A 16,625-nucleotide genomic window follows, 5' to 3' on the forward strand; every position below is an offset into this window, starting at 1 on the left:
TGCTGCAGCCGCCGCCCGCGGCCGCTGTCTCGGCAGTGGCGTGTCGCGGACTCGCGTGCCGCGCACACGGGCTGTGGGCTCAGCGGCTCCGCGGGCGGTCGGATTTGGAGCAGGCGCCGACCGGCATCGGCAGATTCGCCTCTCTCTGCCCAGCTCCTGCAGCGGCCGCCATCCTGGGCGCGGCCCCTGCCTCTGCCGCGCTGGGTGCCCGTCCCGTCCCCTCCCGTGCGTTCCCACCGCCTCCCTGCCGTACAGCTAGAAATAAACAACACCAACGTAGAAATATACATAGGTTAAAAAGAAAGGGCTTTTGGGGCGGGGCGGCGTTATTTGGTTCGAGGCAGGGTCTTTTAGTTTCTGTGCGGGATTTTTTGGGACATTTATTTCGGAGGATTTTTCCCAAGGGGATCGATCGCCGCCGCTCTTTTCCCCCTGCCTCCCCTCCGGGCGAGCGGCGGCCCCCGGCTGTGGCGGGCGGCGGTGCTGCCGCCTTGTGGCCACAGAGCGGTACTGCAGCCCCACAGCCAGCGCCCGGCCGAAACCACCGAGATGTGGCGGAAGTGGCCAGAGCGGCTCCAAAACCACCGAGATGTGGCGGAAGTGGCCAGAGCGGCTCCAATTGCCACCGAGACGGGCGCGGGGCGGCGGCGAGCGGCGAGCGGGGCGGTGTGTGTGAGTAGAGGGGAGCGGTGAAGGCGGCTCCGCGGCAGCGCCGGGGAAGGATGGCAGCGGCGAGGGCGGCCCCGCGGGGCCGGTGCTCCCGGGCCGGGGCGGAGCGGCGTCGGAACAGGGCTGCGCCCGCCCCTCCTGCCGCCCTCCTGGGAATGGGTTGAGGCATTATGGGTGTATTTAGGTAGGGATAACTATTTTGTTGTTTTGTAAACAAATGTCAGTTGTTCTGGCAGGAACAGGCTGAATGGGGCTGTAGCTCTGCCTACGAGGTCAAGCAGTGATAAGGCCTTGTCAGCACGGTAAAGAAGTGAGCCTCTGTGTAGCACTTCTCTGTAACAGATTAGCAGCTGCTGTAGCATCATTTCCTAGACATTGAGTGGTCTGGGGCTGGATTAGAAAAAAATTAGGTTTAGTGTGTTGTTTAACAGCTGCAGGTGGAGGAACCTGTGCCTTCTGCTCTCCCCACAGCTGTCTCGGCTGTCACACCTGTCCTGAGGAAAGCCCTGTGGAAGGAGCTCGGTGCCGCGATTCAGGACCCTGAGGCCACTGTGAAACTGCAAATTCTTTCCAAGCTGTTGCCACCTCCGGGAAGCAGAGGGCTGCACAACCTGATGGACTGCCTTCCTGCTGCTCCGGAGAGAGCAGGCAATGAAGAGAGGTGGGCAGCGTGTGTGTGTGTGTGTGTGTGCCTCCCCCAGGGCTCAGTTTGTCCTGGGAATCAGTGTGATAGGAATGGGAGCATTAACAGCGTCCTCTCCTCCGAGAATCTGTTGCTTTGCACTTTGGCAGCAAGACATCTTTAAGATATACAAAACCAAGTTAAAATGTTAATAAGAAAGTCAGCAGCTATCTCTCTGCAGCTGGGCCGTGGCAGATGCCATATCCACGGTGCTTAAAAACTCAGAGGAGCTGCATTCCTGGAGGAGACATCTCTTCTCAGCCTGCGTAAAGGGGTTAGTTGCCATGTACAGCAGCAGTAAAGATGAAGGCAAGCAAGAAGTGGAGAGGTCCATGCTGCTGAGGCTAGAGGAATTATTGGTGAGACTGCTTATCTCCTTTGCCACAGAGGGACTGTATGCATATGTGTGATTGGGCAGTTGTAGATTTTGTAAATACAGATTGGACTCGATTTCCTGTTTTGTGGATTCTGGTTTCCGTGGATTTTTCATAGCTTTTTCCGAGTCCTGAGAATCCTTTATGAGAATCCAGTTTTGTGTTCTTGATGATGACTTTCTGGTACGAATCGCCTTTGAATGTGTGAGCTTGAGGTATTTAGGAGTAAGAAATCAAAGGTTACCAGTGGAATTAAAAAAAAAAAAAAGTTAAAATTAATTAATTAAATTATTATAAATTAATTAATTTAATTTTTAAATTTAAGTTATCACCTTCTTTTTTAAAAGAAGCTGATAGAGATACTTGTGCCAAGACCCATCTGCCATGCCATCTGAAGTGTGGGGCAAAAGTCTGGTTGATCAGGAATAGAAATCAGACTTTGATCTTGAAGAACACTACTTGGTCACTCCCTCTGTATACTGTTGCCTTGGTTTGAGTTCAGTGAACAGGGATCCCCGTGACACGCAACACTGAAGGTCCCTGGGCAGTGAATGCCTTTGCGCTCTCATGGCTTTTGCTGAGACTCCCTTGTAGGACCTGGCTGACTCTGCAGGCCCTGGGGCCACCTCACAGGGTCCATCCCATCCTGAGGGTGTTTCCAGCCTGGCGAGGTTGGCACCTGCATTCCCAGGACTGTTGGGATGTGCAGCTGTCAGTCTGCTCCAGGCTCTCGCTTTGACTTGTCAAGTTGCGATTCCTTTTGCACTTGAGGCGTTTGAAGAGTATTGAGCCGCTGGGTTTTTGGAACCTACAGCCCAGCTTGCTTTTTGATTCCATACAGCCCCTGCTCCCAGACCAACAAGTTTCTTTTGAGCCAGGAATTAGGATTGTTGTATCCAAGAGCTTTTTTCCCTGTTACCCTCAGATCATCCCACGTGAGCGTTTGGCTTGCGTGTTCTTAGTGTGTCCCTTGAACAAAAATTGCTGTAGAAGCTCCATGTGCCAAATGTAAACCAACACCTGTTTTTACTTGCTGCACACAGTGTGTGGTTGAAGAAGTGGACCCAGATGACTGGTGTGACCTTGTGAAGACAGGGCTCAAGTAAGTGCTTTCATTTGAATTTGGTTTGGTTTCACCAAGTTCATTTTCTTTGCCAAGTTAATTTTCTTTGCCAAGTTCTCATTTCTTACCCAACTTGTAGCTTCAAGTGGGTTTTCTTGGGTTTGGTTACAGTCTGACTTCTCTGTGATCCTTCTCCCAAAGGTACCGTTACAGAGATGAAACATTTCTGAAGGTCCTGAACGTTGCCATCCAGTTACTATACATGAAAGAATCCTCACTAAGAGCGTAGTCAAGCTCTCCAAACTACACATGGTGGTCACACAGCGCTCTCTATTTTTGGCAGCCATCCTGAGGTCAAGAGAAGATGATTGCATGAGCGTCCAGACAAAAGGTATTTTTTAATCATCTTCTTCCCATCCTAAACACAGCTAATCTTCTCTTTCTTGCATTATATTCTTTCCATCCAGTAACACATCCACCCATGTAAATACTTGCAGAGTTATTAGCAGTTCCAGAATACTGGCATTTAAATTGTACCTCTGCTTGGATCCAAATGTTACATTCATTTTATGCTGGTTGTAAAGACTTCTGTTTTTAAAACTAGTGGAAAGGCGGGTTTGGGTTTTTGTTTGCTTATTTGTTGTTCTGGTATTTTTAACCCAGCTGAAGTCTTGGATTTATTGTTTTGGTTTCTGAGGTACTTAGTGTAAGATCACTGAAGTGCACATAGATCCTGTGATGTTTAAGCCTCGGCTACACGTGACACAGGCTTCTGAAAATGGAAATGGCCTTGGCAGAGAAGCAGCTGTGAAGCAAAGCAGAATTAAAATGCATGAGAGCAGAAGAACCAAGTGAAATGGTACTTCTGGGTGCTGTGTGCTCCTCTGGCCTCTGCCTGCTGTGAACACTTTGTGTTGCAGCTCAGTGTAGTCCAATTCAGTGTTTGTTTGGTTTGATTTTTGTGTGTAACAAAAACACTGGTCACTTACTCTAAAGAACTTCCCTTCTTTACTGGACACATCCTGCAGTGGGACCAGACTCCCCCTCACCCTGGAGGAATTCCCTGCTCCTCTGGAGAGGGGTGAAGCCAAAGCTTAGGAGCAAAGGCAAACCACCAAACCAGGGGCATTCTATATATATCCAAATAAGGGGCTCTGTCTTCCTGCTTTTCCTGTAGTTCTCCTTCCTGGTTTCACCTGGCCTGGAAGGATGGGCATGGCCTGTATTTGTCATCTGAAAGTGGTGTTACTAAATCTGTCCAGAGGTTCTGATTACAGACACTCATTTTCTGCCAGAAAACATTTTCATTTCATTCCTTTCACCCAGGATGGCTCTCTGTGGTCTCAGACAGTGTTCCCTGGGAGGAAGGGCAGCCTTTGCCTCGCCTGCACAGCTCAGGTGGATGGGACAGAACTGGTGTGGCCTGACAAGGCATGAGCAGCTGTCTGTGCACTGGAGTGCCTTGAAACCTTTCTCTGTGAGGTTTTGGACACTTTTCTCTTTGGGATTTCTTGTGACACAGCACCAGGTATCCCTTCCTTTGTATAAAGTCCCGTGGTAAAGGATTGAATGACGGACAAGTGGGGCCATGGATAAAAATGGTTCTGTTAAAATTAGGCTAAGAATGCAATAGAGAAATGAGCTTCCTTTTAATGAAATAGTTAGGAATAAAAATGCTTTTATATTTGAATTGGTGTCCCCTCTCACGGATAAAACCCCATGGTGAGCAATCACAGCAGAAGTGTGAAAGCCGGGATCCATTGGCTTCCACAGTGGACTTAATGTTCATTTCCTCCTCTCTTTCAGGACAGGAGAAATCATTAAGCTCCTCCCATCTTTGCCAGAAGCTTCAGTGTTTAAGCAGCCAGAGCCAAGAGGCTTCAGCACCAGGGGGTTGCACTGGAGGGCTCCAGGTCCTGCCCACGCTGTGGGGTAAGTCAGAGGGACGCAGGGTTCCCCTTTTCCTCTCTGCTGGGATTAAGTGCCTCGGGAATGCCATTTCTGACAGCCCAGCCGTACCCCTGTGTGCTGGGAAAGGGCAGCAGGGAAGAGGCAAATGCCAGAGTTCCTTGGGGCTGACGGAGCTGTGGTGTTTGGCTGTGCCCAGGGGGGCAGGCTGGGCATTGTTCGGGCACCCAAGGACTGGTCTGGGGCTGGGAGCCCGGGGAGCCGAGCTCTCGGTGCATTCCCAGCTCTGCCAGCTGCTGCAGGGCTGGGTGCCAGCCTCTGCTGGGGCTGGGGCAGGAGCTGCAGGGGAGGGCTGGCAGGATTTGGGAGCAGAGGGAGGAAAATGAGGAAGGGTGCTGGGCGGCGCTCAGCCTGTGCTGGTGTCAGCGCAGCCGTGCAGGGCGCCGGGATCTGGGGTCAGCTCCGGCTCTCCTGGGGTTCAGGGTGCAAGGTCGGAGGGACTGGGTTTATCTGTGGCTTTCCAGGCCAGCAGGAACAAGGGGAATGTGGTGCCAGAGCTGTGTCCCATCGGGCTGCGCTTCCCTCTGAGCACAGAGTCTGGGCTGAGGGGAGATTGCTGCGAGTGCCCCGTGAGCAATCCAGGGAACTCGGAATTGCATCCGCTGCTGGGAACACTGCCTGAGCTCTGCTCAGGCTGTGTCTGCGAGGAGTGGGATTTGGGCTGCAGAGGTGCTGCTGGGCACAAAAAATGGAGTAAATCCTCTCCAGGGACGTGCAGTGAAGGACAGTGCAGCAGGGAAGGGGAGTATTTACAAACTATATCAGTATTTCTCCCAAAACTGGGAGAAATGGGGTGGAGCAGAGATGGGCTGGTTTGGTTTTGTCTGGGCCGGTTATTCCTCGTGCAATGTTTTAAATCTGTTGTATGATTTTCTCTCCAGTATCTTTCCAACAAAAGCTGACAGAAATTTAGGTTCAGGGTTAGAAGTTGGGTCCATTCACTGCAAAACCTTGCCCAGGCTGGAGGACTGGGGTGATGGCTGCTCTCAGCAAAGGTTACCTGTGAATACCGTGTCAGATTTCCCTCAATGCTGGGCAGGAAAGGTGAGGGTTTGGATCAGGAATTCTGCAAACAAGGCCTGTGTGATGTTGGTTTATTGTGTTTTTCAGGGAGCCAGGGCTGGCACAAGGACTCGTGCAGGTGCTGCTCTGGCACTGGAGCTGTTGCCCTGTGGAGCCATTTTAAAGGTGTGATTATGGAACATTTTGGAGGCTGTTTCTGGAATTCCATTTGTAGCTGGATCTCACTCCGAGTGCAGCAGTCCAGGTGAGGGTTCTGACCTCTCCAGACTTGTGCTCACCTTGGTACAGCCCGGGGCTGGAGCAGGTTTTCCAGGGAAGTGGAGATGGCTGAGGATGGGTGCTCTGGAAAGCAGGGACCTGCTGGGATTTGCATTTGCAAAGCTGCCGTGAAGTTTGTAAAACCAGCAGGAAATTCTAATTCCCGTGGTTTCTGGGGAGGAGGTGCAGGTCACCCTGAGAGCTAGACCAGAACTGGTTTGTGGTAAGGAGTCTGAGGTGTGTAAGTGCCACAGCTGGTATGAGCTGTGTGCTAAATGCAGTCCCAGCCCCAGAGGGAGGCTGATGGGCTCTGCTCATTGCTGTCCCCAGCTGTCCCCAGCCCGCTGCTCCCCCGTGGATCTGCTCTGGATTCGGGCTGTCGGTGCTGGAGCGCCCTGCTCCCTGCAGGGCCCTGCCCCTAACCCACGCAGAGAGAGAGAGCCCTGCTGGCCAGAGTGATCTTTTTTCATTTTTTCTCCCTGTGCTGTTAGCAAGGAAGGGATGGGACTGCTCTTGGGCCGGGAGCGCTCAGTGCTCAGGTGAACACCCGCCTGGGAGCGTGAGGGTTTGCAGAGCGAGCAGCTGCTGCGGCTCAGGAGCAGCCACAAGTTCTTTGTTCCAAGGCAGGCCAGAACTTTCTAACCCCGGGGTTTATTTGGCTTTTGGAACCCAGCACCTCTGCTCAGTTCTGCCGCACTGAGGGTACTTTTGTTCAATGCCTTCTGTTGGAACTTGTCAGCTCTCAGTGTAGCGCACACAGCCCCAGCCCTGCCCTGCAAACCCTTCCCCATCGTGCCCACACAGTTTCCTCTCTCACTCACTCGGGGCAGGCTCCTACTGACAGCCACAGAAACAGAAGTTATTTTATGTTGTTTTATCCTTTTCCTGCGTAATGCCCGTGTCTTGTATTGGTACATCAATCCCAGCTTCTCCCGAGGCTGCAGATCAAATCTTTCAGTGTCTGTGGGAGTTTCTGGTTTTCCCATTCCCACGTCTCCCCTCTCTCTCTGTATGAAAAAAAAAATTTAATAATGGATTTGTTAAGCATTTGTTGCATAAATTAACATACAGAAGGTGTTATCATTAGTATTATTATAATAATATAATTAAAATGTATAATTTTGGCATAAGATTTTTAAATTATGGTGTTAAATTTTATTTATTGTTATCTTTTATTAGTTATTCTTATTTTTGATATTTCTTAAAGTTGTACATTTTTATAAGTAGATTTTGTGTGAATAGATATGTTTATACATTTTATTAAATTTTTATATTTATATTTGTGTGTTAATAAAAGAAAATTTATTGTTGGTTTTTTTTTAAACTGCATATTTAATATTTTTATATTTTTTAAAATGTTATTTATTGTAAGGGGATGTAGAATTAGATTGTTTATTTAGATAATATTTTAACTGATTTAATTGTTTTAGCGTTGTTGTTGAAGTAATAGGTGGTATAAAAAGTGATGCTACCATTTTTAAGTTTCAAGGCTTAAAATTACTTTTCTATTTTGGTTACTATTGATGGATAAATGACTTTTTTGTTTTAAATTGTTAACTATTTTTATATAAGGGCTTTTTAATTATATGGGTGATTTGTAATGTTTTTTATTGGTATATTAGGTAAGTAAGTCAAGAATGGATTTTTTGAGTAGTGCTAGATAAATACAAAGTATGTAAACTTGAAACTTCAGTTAAAGTTACTTAAACGTTTGTTTTAGATTGGTTAATTGGTAAAGTGATATAATTAAAAGTAAATAAAGTAAATAGAGTAGAGGTATAATATTTGATAGAATTTTATAATTGGTAAGTTATTAAATAAGATTTTTATAATATTGATTTTTACATTTATAAAGAAACTTAAAGTTTATATATTTTGGTGGGTGTAGTACAAGATGTTAGGTGTAAGTTGCAATTCTTGTGTAATTTACTTGTATTTACATATTTACTTGTATTTACATATTTAGTAACATAGTAACCTATGTTACTAAATATCTATATTTAGTAACATAGGTGAAATGATATAATTAGTAAGTATTAAAAGATTGTACATTATTTTAGAGTTTATAACAGTTGATAAATGTTAAATTAGTGGTAAGTTAAATATTTATGTGTGGATAATGATTTTTTAAGTTTATTTAAAAAATAAGTTTATTTGTTATATTGATAAAGTTAAATTGTTAAGTTAAAATTATTTTAATTTATTTTTGACGTAGAAAATATTTGGGTTTGTTGTTAATTATTTTATTTAGGTAGAGTTAGGGTTAGGTTATAGTTTAAATTTTAATTGGTGAATGTTACTTACTATATTTTTATTGAATGTTTTTAAAAGTAGTAGTTAAGAGTAAAAATGTTAGGATTAAAGATTAATTACATTATGTAATAATTGGATTTTTTTAGAAGTTTTTTAGAATTGAGATGCTTTGAATATAGTAACCTTTTTTTTTAAGGATTTGAAAGTGGTTATGGACAGGATTGTGAGTTTGGATTTGGATATTGAGAGTGTGAAGGTGCAGGAAATGTAGGAGAGAGTCATTACTTAGTGTGAAACTTAGAAAAAGAAATTAATGTTGTAGTTGGATTTTATATTGAAGTGATTTTGTAATAATAACTGAGGAAACTGATAAGATTAACAGTTTGGAGGAGGTTTTTAATGAAATATCTTTTTTTTAATATTGAAAATTATTTAAAATTATGAGATAACATTAGGTTAAATTATAGAGTTAGTGTAGAGATTAGTTAGAGAGTTAACTTGGTGTAAGAGCGGTATAAATTGAGAATAAAAAAGTAGGAATTAGAAATTTTATGTGTTTTTAGATCATTATATAAAGAGATAAAGTATATGAAAGTTGGTTGTAATTATAATCATATTTAATAAATATTGTTTATTATAAAAATGAATATATTTATATTATATAATTAGTATATTAGTAGTATGTGTTTGAAGAAGTTAGGATAACTTTTAAAAAATAGTTATATATTAAGGAAATAGAGTAAAATTTTTAAATAGTGTGATATGAATAGTAATTGCTATTTTTTGGTGTTACTTATAAAAGATAAAAAGAGTAGAGATTGTAATGAAGAGCAGAATTTTTGATGAAAGTGATCATATAATACACTGTATTTTTTTTACTTCTGAATAGGTGTTTGTTAGTGTTTTCTTTTAGTTGTTTTCATTGGAGTTGTTTTAATTTTTAAGAAAATTAACCATATACTGTATAGTTTAGAGAAATGATCTTTGATAAAATTTAGGATAAGTTATATTAAATAAGATTTAAATTTAGACTGAAGGAATTTTGATAGTAAGGAATAATAAACTTAATTTTAATAGATAAAAAGAAACTTAATGTATTTATTTAAATGTATTGACATTTAATTTTATTTGATTTTATTAACACTTAACATATTGAATGTTATTATTTATAAATATTGAAGGTTTTTTAAGTCTTTTGGTTTTAAAGAAATTTTAGTTGGTTGAGTTATGATTATTACTTATATCTTTACAGGGTGGTTTTATTTATTGGGAGATATGTTTCTTAGGAAAATATTTTTATTTATGTTACATTTCAAATGGTACTAATTTGTATAGTGGGGTTTTTTTTAATGCAGGATATTGATTAGATTGTTTTATATTTTTTGTGGGCTTTGAAAAAAATATTTATATGGTTAGGCTTTTCTATTTTTGAAGTAGGTTTTGATGGTTTTTGTTGTTTTTCTGAGAGTTTTTGATTTAGAATTTGAAGAGTATTTGGCGTTTGGAGGAAATAAAGGTGAGGGTTTTTGGATACAGCTGAGTTGTATGGTATGTTATTTTGATTTTTTGTTTGGTTGTGGGGAAGGTCTCCTTTGGTTAGATGTGGGAGCGTGAGACTGGAACTAGGACTTTTTGTCTAATGCTTGATGAGTCTGTTTTATGGGGAGGAGGTGTTATTTTAAGTTTTATAAAATACACTGAGAATTAGTTAAACTCATGGAAGAAACATTATGGTAATTAAAGAGTGCTATGTTTAAAGAGCTATAAATCTTTTTTAATAACTGCTTGACATAAGGTGAGTTGGATCTACTTTTTCTGCCCCAGCAAGCATCAGGCACGTCCGCATCAATGGCACGACCTCTGCCCACTGCTCCTGTTTCACCCGACCAAAATCAAGAGAAAAGCTGGTTGGGCTTTAAGAACTTGAAATAACTTTGAAGCAAAATAAATCACATTTTTCCCCTGTGTTTTTTTCCTTTCAGATGCTGCACTCACCTCTGCAGACAAGCGCTGAGCTCTCACTGCAGGAACCTGTCAGGCCTCGGTGGCTGTGAGTTCACGTTCTTCTCACTGGGGAATTGAAATAATTGCTGGTTAATTGCAGAAATGTTTTCTGGAGCCTTTCCCCTTTTGTGCCCCTGTGCTGTGTGGGACAAGGGCAGAGGAGCCTCGGGCTGGAAAGGGGCGGGAGAAGGCAAAGGGACCCCCTGGTGTCCCCAGGGCTCTGTGGGGAACAGAACGGACACTGTGCGGGCACGGGGAGGTGAGGAGTGACAGTCTGGGGCCAAATCCCAGCTCACCCGCAGGGAAATAAGTGAGGGACATTTTGGAGGGGAAAGCTGAGGCCATGAGTTCACCCAGCCTGGCCAAGTTGTGTTCGCACAAAGTGGCACCAGAGACGAAAGTCAATCCAGAGCCCACCCTGCTCAACCTCTAAGTCCCAGAATAAATTCTTCAAGCTGCCCGTTGAGAGATTAAAAACACATGAAAGAGAACCAAGAGCATTCCGAGAGCAAACCAGAAGGTTCTTGGGAATCCCACTGCACTGTTGTCACAGCCTTTTTGACAGAGCTTTAAGTTTTTTATCTCAATGCTGATTTTTTCTGCCTGGATCATTCACTCTGGGGGCTGTGGGGATTTTTTGGGATTGAACTCCCTCCCTGTGGCCCTGACACTGCTCAGGAGCTGGAGGAAAAGCAGAGTCAGCTCTCCTGGCAGGGGCAAGGAGTTTTCCCCCAGAGCAGATGCAGCAGCTGCCCTCCAGCCCGGCCAGGAGGGATCTGCTTTGGCTCCTGGCTGCTGCAGGGACAGAACGTGTTCAGCTGCTCCAGGTGACATTCCAGCTGCCTCATCTCCCATCCCTGCTCCCGCCCCTCCTGCTCTCAGCTCCCGCCCAGCCAGCTGTGCCGAGGGGAATTTGTCCCACCAGCAGCAGGGGAAGGACAAGGGCTCCCACCCTGGCACTTGGATTGTCCCTCTGGGGGATGCTGGCTGCTGGGATTTAGATCATTCTATGCATTTGGCTGCTGAAACTTCCTCACCCAGGGGATTTAGCACAAAGATTGTTCTCTGCGTGGTGCCTGGATTTGGGGTTAAGTATCAGCTTTGCTAGTTCAGATTAATTATACCCACAGCCCCAGGTTCCCTGCTGAATTCCTGCTGGAATAACCTGACGGTGCCTCGTGGAGAGTGGAAATTCCCATGCAGAGCTGCCACTTTAGCACCAGCTGTGTCAGGAACCAGCAGAGGTTCCAGGGAAGCTCAGTGGGATCAGGACAAGGACAGGTCTCTATTCTATAGAACTTGCTATTTAAAACCCTCATCCCCCAGCCCAGGGCTGTGTCTGGAGTCACTTGACAGAGTTCCCTGGAACTCAGCTGATTTCACCCCCCGGAGCTCAGGCTCCAGCTGATGTTTTAAAGCAGGACAAGGGGGTGGCTGGATGCGCTCCCGGCCTGTGCTGAGGCAGAACATCTGTCCTGCAGAAGCTCCGCTCCTTTCAGAGCCTCAGCAGTGGCCTCTGCATGTCCTTTTCCCTCAGGAAAGGGATGCACATCCCTGCCTGCAGCACACCTCCAGTGGGACCCACCTGTGAGAGTTTTCCATCACTTCTGCACCTCCAGCTGGCTCCCTGGAAATCTCCAGACATCATCGCACTCGAACCTCTGATTTTAAGGCATCTCCGAGGCTGTGGCTTGGCATTTAGTATCTGTGAGGGAAGATTGCCTTGGCTCAAATGAAATGTAAACTTTAAGGCATTTAGAGATTTTGAGGAGCTAAGAGAAATACGTCTTACTAGAATTAATTAAAATAAGAATAATAAATGAGTAGGCCTTGATGAAGTTAGGAGTTAGTAGTTAACTAATAATTAATTGCTTGTCAGCACAATGTTTAGTTAGCTGGGTTTATAATGAAGAATATAGAAACTGATAAATAGCTTTTAGGAACATAAGACAATTGTGGGCCTCCTCTGTTCTGAAACCAATTGAAGACAAGGAATGGGAGTTCTACCAAGAGTTCATTTGTCATACTTGCATTGAAAAGGTAGAAAGGTCAGAAGGAGGAAGACGTCATTTACTTCCTCATTTTGGGACCCCTCCCCATGAAAGGGACCACCGACCCGTTTCAAAGGACAAACTACGCCTGCTTAATAGCTTTTGGAGTGATTAGCATACGAAGCGGGGAATGGGATGTACCAAAATTATGAATATGTATTTGTATTTTGTGTATTCAATACTTGTATGGATAAAAAGACTCTGTAATCACCTGGAAGGGGCGGTGTGTATTTGGGAGCGATCCCGCAAGCTGCCCGGCGTCGAATAAACACACACTTGCTAACTTTAAACTGTTAGAGAGTTTTTGTCCGTCACATTAGGATTTCGATACTAGATCAATATCCATATTTTTTTAATAAATCACAAACGCTGCTGGTGGATGATGGCCTGAGGCTGGAAAAGAGGGAGGAGATTTGGGGTGGCTGGGACATACCTGGCAGCTGTGTGGGAGCTCGGGGAGGTCAGAAACGGGGATTGCTGTCAGAGCCCCTCTGCAAACGGCCGTGCCTCCGTTCCCAGGTGATGCCAGCCGTTCCCTGGGGTTCCTCCGGGCTGTCGGTGGCGTCTGTCCGGGCTGAAGCATCCCTGCGCGCCTGTGGGGAGCAGCCCCCGGCCGAGGAGCCACGGGCAGCCCTTGAGCCGCGTCCGTGCCAGCGCTGTCCGGTGCCCCGGTGCCCGTGCCGGGCCGTGCGTTGGTCACGCTGCGAGCCACGGGCCGGGCACGGCAGCTCCTGCCCTGCCGAGCCAAGGGCCGGAGGTGCTCTCTGCCCTCCCGGGGCTCCGGGCTCCTGCAGCCCCGCACCGGGCGCAGCCGGAGCGGGAGCAGCGGCCCCGGCGGAGCGGCGGTGCCGGTCCCGATCGCCGCCCCGATCCCGCCCCGATCCTCCGGCCCCGGCACCCCCACCCTGCCCGCCGAGGAAGGAGCGGCGCTGCCCGGCTCCCACAGCAGCCACCGGCGGGACCGGGGCCCAAATCCCCGGGCCCGGATCCCAGTCCCGGTCCCACCTGAGCCCGTCGGGCGCCGCGCAGCGCCGGGAGCAGCCCCGATCCGATCTCCGCACGGCGCTCCGAGCGCCGGTCCCGCCGCAGCCCGGCCGAACATCCCCCGCAGAATGTGAGGCGGGCGCGGATCCGCCGCCATTTATGGGCGGGGGGCGGGGGGGCGGGGCCGGGGGCGGGGCCAGCACAGGTGCGCGCACAGGTGCGCGGGGCCCCAGCGCGCCTGCGCGGGGCGGGGCCGGGGGGATTTAAGCGGCGGGGAGGGCCGGGCAGAGCCATTTGACGCTGGGCGCTCGGGGCGGGAGGTTGCGGCCGGGCGGGCCCCTTTATCTCTTTTTCTCTATATTTCTTTGCTTCTGTGTTTCTGTTCTTTTGCGTTTCTTTTTCTCTATACCTCTCCTGTGTACCCTCCCTTCCTCCTCTCCCCCACCCCCTACACCCCCCCCCCCCAAACCCCCCCCCTCCCTCTCCCCCCTAGCCCTCCCCTCCCTCCCCCCCGGGCGGCCCCCCCTACACCCCTTTCCCTTTCCTCCCTTTCTATTCCCCTACTGACCCCTACCCTGTTCCTCTATCCTGTCCCTCTTCCTTCCCTCCCCAGCCGGGTTCCCCCGCGCCCCCTTTCCCTGCTCCCCTCCCCGCTCCACACGTTCCGCCTCCTTCCCCAAACCTGCCTTCAATCCTTCCTTTCCTTCCTCCACCCTGCCTTCCCCCCAGCCCCCTCCCCGACTGCCCCGCGCACCCCGACCTCTGTCCCCCTGCCCCCTGTCCTTGTCCCCTTCCTCTCGGCTGCCGCTGTGCTGCCCTGTTCTCGTTCCCCGTTCCCCTTTTCCTTCTTTCCTCGCAGCCGCGGGGCTCGGGGTGCCGGATAATAAAGCCCAGAGGGCCGGAGCCCGGCGCCCCCCGCCCTCGCTGGGGTCCCCACACGGGGCAGGAGCCGCTCTGCGGGTCCCCCCATTACAGTGCAACACACGGGCCGACACTGCCGGGGCTCCGGCTTTCCCGACATCACACTGGGGGTCGGGCCGGGGGCAGGGAGGGTCCTGGGGGGTGGGGGGGTGAGGAAGGGCCCCCTCATTAGGAGGAGGCTCTGGGGGGAGGGGGGGGGTGGGGGTTAGGGGGAGGGATGGGAGGGGAGGGGCAGGGGGTGGGAGGGGTGGGGTAGGGGTGGGGTAGGGGGGGTGGGGTGGGGGGGGGGAGGGAGGGGGGGTGGGGGTTAGGGGGAGGGATGGGGGGGCGGGGCCGGGGGGGTGGGAGGGGAGGGGCAGGGGGGGTGGGGGGGGTGCGGGGGGAGGGGTGGGGGGGGAGGGAGGGGGGGGTGGGGGGGTGGGAGGGGGGGCGGGGGGGGTGGGGGGGGTGGGGTGGGTGGGGGGGTTGGGGTGGGTGGGGGGGGTGGGGTGGGCGGGAGGGGGGGTGGGGGGGGTGGGGTGGGCGGGAGGGGGGGTGGGGGGGGTGGGGGGGTGGGGGGGTGGGGGGGGTGGGGTGGGGGGGTGGGGGGGTGGGGTGGGGGGAGGGGGGGTGGGGGGGGTGGGGTGGGGGGGGTGGGGTGGGGGGGTGGGGTGGGGGGGTGGGAGGGGGGGTGGGGGGAGGGGGGGTGGGGGGTGGGGGGGTGGGTGGGGTGGGGGGGTGGGGTGGGGGGGTGGGTGGGGTGGGGGGAGGGGGGGTGGGGGGGAGGGGGGGTGGGGGGGGTGGGGTGGGGGGGTGGGGTGGGGGGTGGGTGGGGTGGGGGGGGTGGGGGGGTGGGGTGGGGGGGTGGGTGGGGTGGGGGGAGGGGGGGTGGGGGGTGGGGGGGTGGGTGGGGTGGGGGGTGGGTGGGGTGGGGGGGGTGGGGGGGTGGGGTGGGGGGGTGGGGGGGGAGGGGGGGTGGGGGGTGGGGGGGTGGGTGGGGTGGGGGGGGTGGGGTGGGGGGGTGGGGTGGGGGGGTGGGTGGGGTGGGGGGAGGGGGGGTGGGGGGAGGGGGGGTGGGGGGGGTGGGGTGGGGGGGGGGGGGGGGGGGGGGGGGGGGGGGAAGCAGAGGGGGTCACGTCACTCAGCGGCATGAACAGACATATAAAAAAAAAAGAATGAAAAAAACACACCAGCAGCCGTCCTCCAGGGCCCCCCCACCCCACCCCCCACCCCCCCACCCCTCCCTCCCCCCCACCCCACCCCCCACCCCCGCACCCCTCCCTGCCCCCCACCCCCCCTCCCCACCCCCCCTCCCCCCCACCCCCCCACCCCTCCCTCCCACCCCCCCTCCCCCCCACCCCCCCTCCCCACCCCCCCTCCCCCCCACCCCCCCACCCCCCCACCCCCCCCCCCACCCCCCCCTCCCCCCCACCCCACCCCCCCCACCCCCCCTCCCCCCCTCCCCACCCCCCCTCCCACCCCCCCTCCCCCCCACCCCCCCTCCCACCCGCCCACCCCACCCCCCCCACCCACCCCACCCCCCCCGCCCCCCCTCCCACCCCCCCACCCCCCCCTCCCTCCCCCCCCACCCCTCCCCCCGCACCCCCCCCACCCCCCCTACCCCACCCCTCCCACCCCCTGCCCCTCCCCTCCCACCCCCCCGGCCCCGCCCCCCCATCCCTCCCCCTAACCCCCACCCCCCCCCTCCCCCCAGAGCCTCCTCCTAATGAGGGGGCCCTTCCTCACCCCCCCACCCCCCAGGACCCTCCCTGCCCCCGGCCCGACCCCCAGTGTGATGTCGGGAAAGCCGGAGCCCCGGCAGTGTCGGCCCGTGTGTTGCACTGTAATGGGGGGACCCGCAGAGCGGCTCCTGCCCCGTGTGGGGACCCCAGCGAGGGCGGGGGGCGCCGGGCTCCGGCCCTCTGGGCTTTATTATCCGGCACCCCGAGCCCCGCGGCTGCGAGGAAAGAAGGAAAAGGGGAACGGGGAACGAGAACAGGGCAGCACAGCGGCAGCCGAGAGGAAGGGGACAAGGACAGGGGGCAGGGGGACAGAGGTCGGGGTGCGCGGGGCAGTCGGGGAGGGGGCTGGGGGGAAGGCAGGGTGGAGGAAGGAAAGGAAGGATTGAAGGCAGGTTTGGGGAAGGAGGCGGAACGTGTGGAGCGGGGAGGGGAGCAGGGAAAGGGGGCGCGGGGGAACCCGGCTGGGGAGGGAAGGAAGAGGGACAGGATAGAGGAACAGGGTAGGGGTCAGTAGGGGAATAGAAAGGGAGGAAAGGGAAAGGGGTGTAGGGGGGGCCGCCCGGGGGGGAGGGAGGGGAGGGCTAGGGGGGAGAGGGAGGGGGGGGGGTTTGGGGGGGGGAGGGTGTAGGGGGTGGGGGAGAGGAGGAAGGGAGG

General features: G+C 51.8%; 1 long non-coding RNA gene across 1 annotated transcript; it reads right to left on the minus strand.

The window, feature by feature from the left end:
• Positions 1–6,295: 6,295 nt before the first annotated feature.
• On the minus strand, positions 6,296–11,299 carry LOC140682072 (uncharacterized). Its single transcript, XR_012053321.1, has 2 exons — positions 10,286–11,299; positions 6,296–7,044 (listed from the first exon to the last, which is right to left on the minus strand). It is a non-coding gene; the product is annotated as an uncharacterized lncRNA (long non-coding RNA).
• Between the last annotated feature and the right edge of the window lie 5,326 nt (positions 11,300–16,625).

The sequence above is a fragment of the Taeniopygia guttata genome, chromosome W (assembly GCF_048771995.1).
Source record: "Taeniopygia guttata chromosome W, bTaeGut7.mat, whole genome shotgun sequence".
NCBI lineage: Eukaryota > Metazoa > Chordata > Aves > Passeriformes > Estrildidae > Taeniopygia > Taeniopygia guttata.